The sequence below is a fragment of the Patella vulgata genome, chromosome 4, assembly GCF_932274485.2.
Source record: "Patella vulgata chromosome 4, xgPatVulg1.2, whole genome shotgun sequence".
NCBI classification, from domain to species: domain Eukaryota; kingdom Metazoa; phylum Mollusca; class Gastropoda; family Patellidae; genus Patella; species Patella vulgata.
In genome coordinates, this window is record NC_065882.2 from 10,042,949 (window position 1) to 10,055,285 (window position 12,337).

General features: G+C 35.3%; 2 long non-coding RNA genes across 2 annotated transcripts; both read left to right on the forward strand.

The window, feature by feature from the left end:
• Positions 1-318: 318 nt before the first annotated feature.
• LOC126817788 (uncharacterized) lies at positions 319-5,774 on the forward strand. The gene is made up of 7 exons (XR_008787898.1): positions 319-392; positions 1,171-1,285; positions 2,358-2,491; positions 3,436-3,751; positions 4,240-4,379; positions 5,224-5,323; positions 5,686-5,774. It is a non-coding gene; the product is annotated as an uncharacterized LOC126817788 (long non-coding RNA).
• A 2,700-nt stretch (positions 5,775-8,474) lies between these two features.
• Positions 8,475-10,775, forward strand: LOC126819155 (uncharacterized). Its single transcript, XR_007679529.2, has 4 exons — positions 8,475-8,550; positions 8,906-9,000; positions 9,690-9,793; positions 10,677-10,775. It is a non-coding gene; the product is annotated as an uncharacterized LOC126819155 (long non-coding RNA).
• The last annotated feature ends 1,562 nt before the right edge of the window (positions 10,776-12,337 follow it).

Consider the following 12,337-nt stretch of genomic DNA (forward strand, 5'->3'; position numbering starts at 1 on the left):
TGACAAGGAGTAGGGTTGCCTGTCCAACCTTGTGGGTTTTCTCTGGGTCCTCTGGTGTCCTCCCACTGCTAAAGACCCATACTCGCAAGCGAATTATTGAAATAGAATTAAACCATATTATAGTCCCGAAATGACCTAGTTTGTGTCGAGTGGACGTTAAACCCCATTTCTCTCTCTCTCTCTCTCTCTCTCTCTCTCCCCCTTGGATTAGATGGACGTTAAAGATGAAAATTTGATCGAACGCAAATCACTTTGGCTAATCAGTGGTCGATAAAAACACCTTATATATCTTATTTGTTACAGGATGTAGGAGAATTAGAGTTTAAACTAAGTGATGTTTATATTGATATAACAGATGTAGATTATTGTGAAAGAATTCAACTCAACCTCACGTAAGATACTTAATTAAAATAAAATCTTCCACTTTCTACCAAAAGATTTACTACATGTTTGAGCCAAATGGACGTATTTATGGTTAGTGTTTTTTAAACCCTGGGGGTTTGGCTGCATCAGTCAACTGGCGTGGTTTCAATTCTCCATTTGTACGTGACAAGGAGTAAGGTCATCTGTCCAACCTCCTGTGTTTTCTCTGGTTCCTCCGGTTTCCTCCCACTGCTAAAGACACCACCACCCAAGCAAACTATTGAAATATTGAAATAAACTTGAACCATATGTTAGTTCTGAAATGATTTAGGTTGTGTCAACTGGACGCTAAACCCCATCCCTCTTATGCTTAATATATATGTCGAACTTGCTGTTAAAGTGGGTTTTATGATTGTACCCAACAACAGTGTTAAGTGGATCTATTCAGTGTGATATGTAGGGACTTGCTGTTAATTGTGAGTTTTATTTGTGGACCCAACAACAGTGTTATAGTGGATCCCTTTAGTGATATATGTAGGGACTGGCTGTTAAATTGGGTTTTATCAGTGTACCAACAACGGTGTTATAGTGGATCCCTTCAGTGTTATATGTAGGGACTTGCTATTAACGTGGGTTATATCAATGGACCCAACAACAGTATTATATTGAAGCCCTTCAGTTTTATATATGCAGACACTTAACAACAGTTTTATAATGAAGCCCTTCAGTGTGATATGTAGGGACTTGCTATAGCACAGGTTTTATTAGTGGACCCAACAACAGTATTATGGTATATTTATTTTGTAGAAAGATTCTATTACCACTAGCCAAGAGTATTAATCAGTTTGATGTTATGAAAACCAATATGGTATGGAGTTGTATGTGCTGGCATCTAGAATTTGGTGATGTAGAACTTAAAGTGGTAAGTTTTGTTAAATAAATAAATACGGATACCAAAGTACAATGCACATTGCATCATGAGGTCTGTCATTTAGCCAATTGGTGTGGTTTTGATTCCCTGCTTGTATGTGACAAGTAGAAGGGTAACTTGTCGAACCTCGTGGGTTTTCTGTGGATCTTCCAGGTTCCCTCCCACTGCTAAAGACCCCTATGCGCAATCGAATTATTGAAACATTGACCAAGTTTGTGTCCAATGAACTTAAACCCATCTCCCTCTCTCTCTCTCTCCCTCTCTCTCTCTCTCTCTGCACTGGGCTGTTATTAGGGTGTTAATAAACACATGTGCCCTTTAAAGGGCCAATAACACTCTTGCTGGCTTGACAGCTCCAGAAAATAAAAAATAGCCTTATTCTAAGTACTAGATGTGTTAGTGTCTTACCTGTTGTGTAAATTATCCATTAAATCCTATTTTACTTGTCCAGAGGGTTCGAAAATATTTTTAAATCCAAGTCACATTTGAAAAGCTTTTCAAATCAGGCTTTTCAAATCATTTGGTTGAATTCTTCCAATTTTTTAAATTAGGTGTGTTAAGATGAAATTTGTATCATCAATTAATTGGAATATTGTAAAATAGTACAATTTGTTGACCAGAATAAAGATTGGGACATATTATTCAGTTACAACAAGAGTGGTATTGAGCCTTTAAAATAACTTTCACCGGCAAATATTATTAGGCATCTATTGCAAAACTGGTATACACCTGGAATAAGCAATTTGATTAAAACACAGATCCTATTTTGTTTCGTTTTTTATACTTCAAAATTTCGTTTTATTTGTCTTTGCTACACTAGCATCTGGAAGAGTTGTTATATAAGGGATTAGACAATAAAACTGTTTGTTACTGCGGAAAGTTTTTGGCGTGAGGTGCACGGAACTGTGGGTAACCCACTAGAAACATCAACTGGTCAGCCCTTCATGTAGTGTAGGCCATCGAAAGTATTAAAAAAAGAAACGAAATCTAGATCTGTATTTTGATCCAATTGCCGCAATAAGATACTAGACATGTTATAAAATCACTGGATTTTTTTTTTCAGACATCAGTTAATGTTTGTATAGATTTACTGGAAGAACTAGGATTACCCCCACCAGAGATACTGGATTATTTAATAGCATGTGTTCATGGTTTTATAGAACTGGTTATGTCTGGATGTCAGAATCTAGAGAAACAGTAAGATAGAGTTAACTTAATTAATTACCAAATAAACAGTACAGTTATCTTGCCTATCATATCACCCTTGGTGGAAGTGGACGTAAAACTCCATGAAACGAAATGAGGGAAATTTTGCCCGGGCAGCAGCACTATCGCCTACTCTTATATCGAATTCCAACTGCCAGGGGATCTTTTACGTGCATTCCAATATATACACGGGACCTCGTTTTTTTGTCTCATCCGAAGGACTAGACAGCTGTCCTTGCCAGGCCCTCCGTTCTGCACCACTGACAAGAGAAAACTCCATGAACGAACGAACGAACGAAGTACAGTTAGTACTTAGTATGAGATCCATATTTGTCATCAATATAAATTTCCATAAATGGTGTTATGTTAGTAGTTCAGAACGATGTTGCAAGCGAACTAATATGTCAAGCCAATAAATTTGGGAGTTCTTTTGTTGCCTTAAAATTGAAGCTCAAGCATAAAATTTTATGTTGTCATCAATAAGTTTCCATAAATGGTATTAATCACAATAGAACGCACAGGATGATGGTACATATATATATATATGTCATAAGAAAACTATCAAAGTGTTAACTGTAGAACATTTTTATACTCCTACATGGAAATACGCCTAGACTGTGTACGATCCAGATGCTAAAGATGTCTACCAGCTGACTTGAAATTCGTAATAAGATAAAGTAGCCTATGGAATTTCAACATTATATGCAAAAGAATAGAAATGTGACAGCCTTTATGGACTGCTCGGACGAATTTGCTGAGCTGTGGATGGATGTCTCCTACTGTTAAACTTGTTTAACAATCAAGCAAATAAATTGGTAAACATAACAAAACTATCAGTACAAGAATAATGCATGGAAAATGCTAATTTAAACGAAAGTCAATTAAATCTAATGAAATGATATAACCAATGTTCCTTATTTATATTGTAATTCCAGAGAGAAATGTCTGTTGGAGAACAAGGCCGCTGGTCTGATTAAACAGATTATCACCCAAGATTCCAAAAGTCATTTAACTTTTCATATGACCCAAAGACATTACCTACAGATGTTGATAAAATTATCTGAATTTTTCAATCAGTATGGGTTTATCAACTTACGGGATTCAGATTTCAAGCAGTCTCTATCAAGATTGTTATGTTATTGTTTGGATATTTTACCTGAGAATTTAATTATGGGTAGAATCTTAGCGCCAGCTGTTGATGGAATTACTGGTTGTTTAGTTTCAACTCTTGGTGCTGCTTATGATTTCCAGGTAAAAATACTATACAGTTCCAATAAATCCTATTTCGTTTCGTATTTTATAGTTCAAAATTTCGTTTTACTGGTCTTTACTGCACTAGGATCTGGAAGAGTTGTTATCATTCTGGATGATGTGAGGGATTAGCCAATGAAAGGGTCTGTTATGGCGTGTTTTTGGCATGAGGTGCACGGAACTTTGAGCAACACGCTGATTGATTAATCAATGTCTGACGTCATAAGGTTGAAAGCCGCTCATGTGACACCTGACGCGACCTTCCACTACAAATGGTTAGATCTTAAAATGAAATGAGATATAGATCTATATTTTAATGAGATTGCAAAATAACCTTTGTGCTGAGTTTGTGCTTTTAATCCATTAAAATGTGGATTATTAAGTTATGGATTATGTGTTATAAATATAATGTAGTCTGTGCTGTCTGTATTGTAGTTTGTAGTATCCTTACTGTCTATGTTGTAGTATCTGTACTGTCTATATTGTAGTTTGTAGTACCTGTACTGTCTATATTGGTAAGTCAACAATTAACTAGATGTAACAATACAGCGATAGAGTCCGATAAAGATACAGATAATGAATCAGACAGAGCTAGTAAACTCACCTTACATTCAGCTAAAAAGAAAAGGTAAGATATTGCTCTGCTTTGCTCAATCAAAGAGCTTTTATTCTAGAACACAGTATTGGGTGAACTTTGTTTTTTGTTGTCTTCCATTTTCAGTATTAAATTTTGAATATTGTCAGCCAATCAAATGAAAGACATAAGCCATCGTAATGATGCGCCTCACTTCCTTGTGTTCTGTTTTTTTGTTTTACTGTACTCTGGTTGCCTGACACTTTTTAAGACTACTGTGTAGAAATGTTTTATTATCGAAATAAGGGGGATCACGTGGCTAAGTGGGTAAGACGCTAGCTCACTAGCCTGGAGGTCGGGTGTTTGATCCCTGCATTGGCCGAGAAAGTTCATCCAGATTTTCCGGCATGGTTCTCCCTTGTCAGTGATGCAGGACGGAGGGGCTGACAAGGAAAGCTGTCTAGTCGTTCGGATGGGACGAAAAACCGAGGTCCCGTGTACACATTGGCGTGCACGTAAAAGATCCCTTGGCAGTTGGAATTCGATATAAGAGTAGGCCGTAGTGCCGCTGTCCGGGCAAAATTTCCCTCATAGCACACTGTATGGCGTATGCCCGTCTTCATTAGCCCAGGTTAGGAGCAGAACAGTAGGACGTTAAACCCCATTTCATTTCATTTCTTTTTATCGAAATAAAGAATATACCACATGTTGGTCACAAGATAATAACTTAAAGGGAGATAATAACTTGCTCATTTTCTGTTATATTGTGTAATAATAACTATTATATAGACTTTAGTTAGATTTAGCCAACACCAGTTTTGTTCTGACTAGAACAGCAAAACTTACAGAAATAGCGTTAATTGACAAGCATTTTAAATTTAATGCTATCTGTTTACAGAAAGAAGTCACCTGAAGGTGAATCAAGTAGTATTGGTCGAGTAACAGAACTGTACAGAAATCTGGTAGATAGGTTAATTATTCTGCTGAATTCCTCCCAGGTAAAGTAGCATGATACAAACTATTAATTTTTTACTTCCACAAAAAAATTAATTATCATATTGTTACTACCCAGTATATGAAATATTAATTTTATACATCCACAAAAAATTAAGTATCGTATTGTCATACCCATGACCATCTCTGACAGTTTTTGTAAACAGGTTGTCGGAAAAACAATGTGTCGGTAAAAATTTGCATATTTTTTTTATTGTGACCCAGATAAAGAAAAAAGCTTGAGCCAGATAGAGCAAACAAATGGCCCACCTGCTAAATACTTGTACGTCATTATTTATATGCTATAATACTTATAAATATCCATATAAATATTTTGTATAATAGCAAAAGTTGTATTTTATTTTAGGTCCCATGTTTAGAAACTCTCGAAGCCTGTTATATTGTAATAGAGGTAGCCATCAGATCATCGGCAGATTTAAAAAATAACAACAAAAGGTAGAAGTATATATTGTCCCGAGTTTTGACAAATCAAGAAAACAATTCAAGCCTATGCCAGACCATAACAATATAACAGTCTGTTTACTAATACTGGCATGACATATTGTTGAATCGATGTATCGTGATTTACCTTCCCTTCTCGCGACTCGGGTATTGAATTTTTAGGCGTTTAATCTATGTATCACAATTCTTTTTTTTATGGTTTTTTTTTGTCGCTTCAGTAAGTAACCTGTCACTTTTAATTATACATGTCACACATTATCCATAGGTACACAAACACTTAAATTGTTTTGGTCCTTAATTTGATACACATCAATATCTTGGTTATGAATCATGATAAGTGAATCCTATCGTATCACCTGAATCGCAATATCTATCATATCGTTCTGCAGTGCCAATACCCAGCACTAATATTTACTATTAAAATGTATTTTGTGACACCACTGGGGATACCGAGGATGGATATTGCCATAAAAATAATTTGGAACATTAATCCCTGCCAATTGGCATCAAGATTTTTCAAACGCGGTTAAAATATTCGAATAACACACTTTTTATGGATAACAATTACTATGGTTTACTATTTATAGATAACAATTGCTATAGTGTGTTATTCGATTATGTTCCAATTACTAAATGCCATTCAAAGAATATACGGTTAAAATATGGTCCATGTCAGCAAACCCACAACCATATAAGTGAAGGTGTCACTTTAGATCAGGACCTCCAACTGAATATAAAATCAAAACATCTTTGTAGAATAAAAAAGTTATTTTTCTATTTCAGTGATGTATGTGAGATGTTTAATCAAGATTTATTAATGAATATAATTAACTATTGGTCTAATTACCTGAAACTAGCTATCGAAGATATAAGTTTACCTGATATAAATAAAACTTTGATTATTATAACAGATTCTATAGGTGCTTTGATATCATTAGGTTAGTTCACTTTATTTCTAGCAATATTTGTAAAGGTGCTTTGATATAATTAGATTAGTTCACTTTATTTCTAGCAATATTTGTAAAGGTGATTTGATATAGTTAGGTTAGTTCATTTTATTTCTAGCAATATTTGTAAAAGTGCTTTGCTATTGTTCGGTTAGTTCACTTTCTTTTACCATTTTCGGAAGCCACTGTGGCTAAGTGAGTAAGAGGTTGGCTTGCTAGCCTGGGGTTCGCTCACTCGATCCCAGAGTTGGTTGAGAAAGTTCATTGGTATTTTCCAGCCTGGTTTACCCTTGTCAGTGGTGCCGGATGAAGGGCCTGACTAGGACAGTTCTCTAGTCGTTAGGATGGGACGAAAAACTGAGGTACCATGTACACATTGTCGTGCACATAAAAGATCCCTTGACGGTTGAAATTCTATGTAAGAGTAGGCCGTAGCTGCTGTAGAGGCAAAATTTCGCTCATCACACACTGTATGGCGAATGCCCATCTTCATTAGCCCAGTTGGAGCAGAATAGTAGGACGTTAAATCTTGGAGAGTGGAGATGCAACAACAAAGCACAGGAAACATTTTTATAACATAAACAGTTTGTCTAAAATGAAAATACTGTGTTTTGCATTTGGACTTTTCAAAACAGTTGATGGTGCGGTGATAAACACAAGTAAAATTATGTTCTGTAAACCCTGTGATAAGGACAACAGTGGAAATTACTGAGCTGTGTCACTTTCTTTAAATCATTAAAGAAATATTATGGGAGATTAGATAAAGAGCTGACAGTTGTCACTATAACAGCTAAAAACTGGATAATGTAAAGGGAATTTGCTGAAAATTTCAGTCAAATTGATCCACTTTGAACTGAGACTTTAGTGATTGAATTTTCGGCCTAGCCTCGATCATCATTACTAAAATCGGTACGATAAAAAATATGGTCTCGATTATCCATTTCATGATTAGATTATGAATGGAAGTCGAACAGCAAATAGTGAACCTAATCCAATAAACATCGCAGTCTAGCCATCACATCGAGAGTTGAATAAGTTAATTGTCTAATTAATAATTTAGATAACATTTCAGGTCTAAAGAAAGACCTGCAAAAGGCAGATTTACCTCTTGCATAATGTATGTTGAATTCGTCTTTATATTACAGAATGTAATTTGATTGACAACAAGATTTTACAAGAATTGACATGGATGTTATCCTTACCGTGGTTAGCTGTAAGTATATAAGATTCCCAACTCTTATTGTAAACTACAACTTTCCTAGCTAGTGTTAGTCATCGTTCTGTGTACAGGTGGAAATTGTTTCAATCGCCAATCTGATTAATATACAGATCTATATTTCGTTTCGGTTTTTTATACTTTCGACACTACATGAAGATCTTACCGGTTGTAGTGATAGGTCGTGTCAGAGGTCATATAAGCAGGTTTTGACCTTGTGACGTCAGACATTTGATTAATCAATCAGCATTGATGTTACTAGTGGATTACCCACAGTTCCGTGCAAAACACGCCTAAAGCTCGCCGTAACAGACTGTTTCAATTGGCCAATCCCTCACACCATTCAGAACACGTCAGTGATAACAACTCTTCCAGATCCTTGTGTAGTAAAACAAGTAAAACGAAATTTTGAACTATAAAAAAGACACAAAACGAAATAGAATCTGTGTTTTAATCAGATTGTTTCAATGGCATTTAGTAATTGAACTAGTTCTCTTTCAGAAGTCTATGTTGTTTATTTTATAGAATGATCCAAAATGGCTTGATTTACGACCATCGCGACCAAAAGATGTGGCCAACATCAGCTATATGTTATCTGAAAAACTAGGTTCGTAATAAAATGATACAAATTATAAATTAATTTGATAGTGCAGCTAATGTCCAAACACACCTAAAGTTGCTCGATATACTATATCTATAATTAATTGTAAGGATTTATTGTCTCTTAAAAAACACTCTACCAATATAAACGAGTGCATTTCAGCAGAAGTCCTTCAAAAAACTTTTGAAAATCTTTCTCTTGGGCATACCCCAGTCCACTTAACATTTTTGATTCCTCAATTCCTTGTTCCTTTGTCCTCAAAAGTTTACAGAAAGGCCTTGAATTGTTATGCCTTCCCATTGTATAAACATTATATCAATATTTGACTGAAATTTGTTGTTTTTTGGTTTGTTTTTTTTAGGTGAAGATGTAACTTGTAGATGTTTAACAATTTTAACTCTTCTACCAAAAGAAGTAGCATCACAATGGAGAATACATATATTTGAACAAGCTATGGTACATTTTTATTTTTTATTTCCTTTTAGATATGTTTTGATATTTAAAACCCATCACAAACCATGTATTATTCTTATTATTCTTCACAAACTATGTGTTATTGTTGAAGTACAGAAGGGGACCGCGGAGGGTAAGACACTGGCTCGCTAGCCTGGATGTTGCATGTTCGATCCCTGCATTAGCTGATAAAGTTTATCAGGATTTTCCAGGGTGGTTTCCCCTTATCAGTGGTGCTATAATAGTTAAAAAAAATAGATAATGTACAGAGGATATGCTGAAAATTTAAATTATACAATTTTACGGTTAATCATCTACGGCGGATCGGATTCAAATCTGTTGAAAATCGGACACATTAGATGGCATCGAGAGTTGCTTATGGCCTTGTTATGTTAATAAATGTCTAATTATATAACATTTCAGGCCTTAAAAAAGACCTGCAATGGGCAGATTTAGCTCTTAAATAATGTATATTTAACCATGTAAGCCTACAGAAAAGTTTTATTTTTTTTGCCACTTTCAAAATTTATGACATAAACTGGCATATTTAATGGAAATAAAAGTACAATGATTGTAATTATTGAAATTGAGTTTGCCTGATATATTGGGTTGTATATCTCACTACCTCACTTGAGACGTTAATTCACTTCCATTTCTCATTTGAAGTATATAAATGTATGATATTATTTCAGAGTGAGAGAGGAAGTAAAATACATTTTGCGGCCATTAGAGGATTACCAATGTTAATTCAAACGCTTGGTGCAAATAGTACCCATTTAATTCAAGATTTATTACAGTAAGACATATAAAACTGTTTATTACAGTAAGACATATAAAACTGTTTATTACATTAAGACATATAAACTGTTTATTACAGTAAGGCATATAAACTGTTTATTACAGTAAGACATATAAACTATTTATTACAGTATGACATATAAACTTTTTATTACAGTAAGGCATGTAAACTGTGTATTACAGTAAGTCATATCAACTGTTTATTACAGCACGACATATAAACTGTTTATTACAGTAAAGCATATAAACTGTTTATTATGGTAAGGCATACAAACTGTGTATTACAGTAAGGCATATCAACTGTTATTACCGTAAGACATATAAACTGTGTATTACAGTAAGGCATATGAACTGTTTATTACAGTAAGACATATAAACTATTTATTACAGTATGACATATTAACTTTTTATTACAGTAAGGCATGTAAACTGTGTATTACAGTAAGTCATATGAACTGTTTATTACCATAAGACATATAAACTGTTTATTACAGTAAGACATAAAAACTGTTTATTACAGTAAAGACATATAAACTGTTCATTACAGTAAGGCATAAACTGTTTTTTACAGTAAGGCATATAAACTGTTTATTACAATAAGACATACAAACTGTTTATTTTTTAATATTTAGTTTGAGAATCCTGACAATTGTCTTTCTATCAGATACTTTCAAATATATTAAGGCATATAGAATTAAAAGGAGTTTCTACCCTTCGATCCCAAGCATTGGTATGTAGTAGGCAGCAAAAAGGGGTAGCACATATCACTCAGAAGACCAGATACTGGCTGATTGATAAAAGTGTAACTTGGAGTAGCTGTCCTCAACTATTTAATTTTTTCTTTTTTTTTAACTCAAGTTTTAATAACTTTTTTTTTTCAGTCCTCAACTTAAGTTTAAAGAAGCTGAAATCCAAGCTTGCATTGTTTATTGTTTAAAGTATCTACCATGTATAATTGCTCGAACTACGTCTAGAATCTGGTAAGACAGTAGCTATATATCTTTTACTGTATTAAAGGGAATGGAAGCTTAGAATTAACCCATTTTCTACGGGATCTCATTTGAACCAATTCTGGCTGGTTTGTTTCAAAATGGATAAGGGGGGGGGGGGGATGGCCGAATGGTTAGCACGCGTGCTGTATCATACGGTCTGGCATTGAGTCAACTGGCAGGGTTTCGATTCCCTGGTTGTACGTGACTAGGAGTAGGGTCGCCGGTCCAACTTTGTGGGATTTCTTCGGGTCCTCCGGTTTCCTCCCACTGCTAAAGACCCCTACGCGCAAGTGAATTATTGAAATAAAATTGAAACATGTGTTAGTCCCGAAATGACCTAGTTTGTGTTGAGTGGACATTAAACCCCATTCTCTCTCTCTCTCTCAAAATGGATAAGAACCCTGCATAGCACTACCCTACCATACAAGGGTATGGCGAAAGGCTGCTGTCAATGGTGAATCCTCCTCCCTAGCATTGCACATGTCAGGTCAGTTCTAACTAGGACAGAGTTAAATGTGGCACAGCCTTCACTGTTTGCTGTAGTGAAATCAAACTTAATAAAGATTGTTGGTTTGTGTGTTAATAGGTCAGAAGAAATTCTAATCTATTGCAACCTCAAAACTTATAATTGATTGTAAATTTATGAACTCAAATATAATTGTGATTAGTCTAGAAAAATACCCTATTTTCTTGTTTTTGTTTTTTTATAGTGAGATGTATAGACAAAGTTGTTTACCATTTTATCAACATTCAACCATTCAGTGCTCAATTTGTGGTCCACAAGGTAAGAACAAGTACATTTAAGAATGGAGAGGGGGGTCTATAGGATTCTGTCTGTTTTCCACTCCAGTATCTGTGAATAAATATTGTTTTTGTTTTTTAAAAATTCAAAAATCTTTCGTAATATATGTGTTAACCTTGTCAACTGTATTGTTTACATGTATAACGGTTTGTGTGTATGTCGTCTGCTAGAGAGATGTACGCATGCGCGAGAGGAAGCGGGTACCGGTAGGTGAGAATATGGCGGAATGAAAAGAGTTGTTTAGGGGGAAGAGATGGTGTAATAAAAATGTTGCAAGATGATATAGTTACTGGTATTTACAATATCTTGGGGGGTTGGATGGCTGAATGGTTAGCGTGCGCGCGCTGTATCATAAAGTCTGTCATTGAGTCAACTGGCGTGGTTTCGATTCCCCGGTTGTACGTGACAAGGAGTAGGGTCGCCTGTCCAACCTTGTGGGTTTTCTCCGGGTCCTCCGGTTTCCTCCCACTGCTAAAGACCCCTACGCGCAAGAGAATTGTGTAAATGAAATTAAACCATATGTTAGTCCCGAAATGACCTAGTTTGTGTCGAGTGGACGTTAAACCCCATTTCTCTCTCTCTCTTTACAATATCTATTTGGGTTTAGTTCAATTCTAGTGTTGGTCAAGAAAGGTTCTCTTGATTTGTCAGTATGGTTTCCCCTTGTCAGTGGTGCAAAACAGTCGGCCTTGGAAGGAACATTGTCTAGTTGTTCGAATAGGACAGTAAACCATGGTCCTGTGTATTT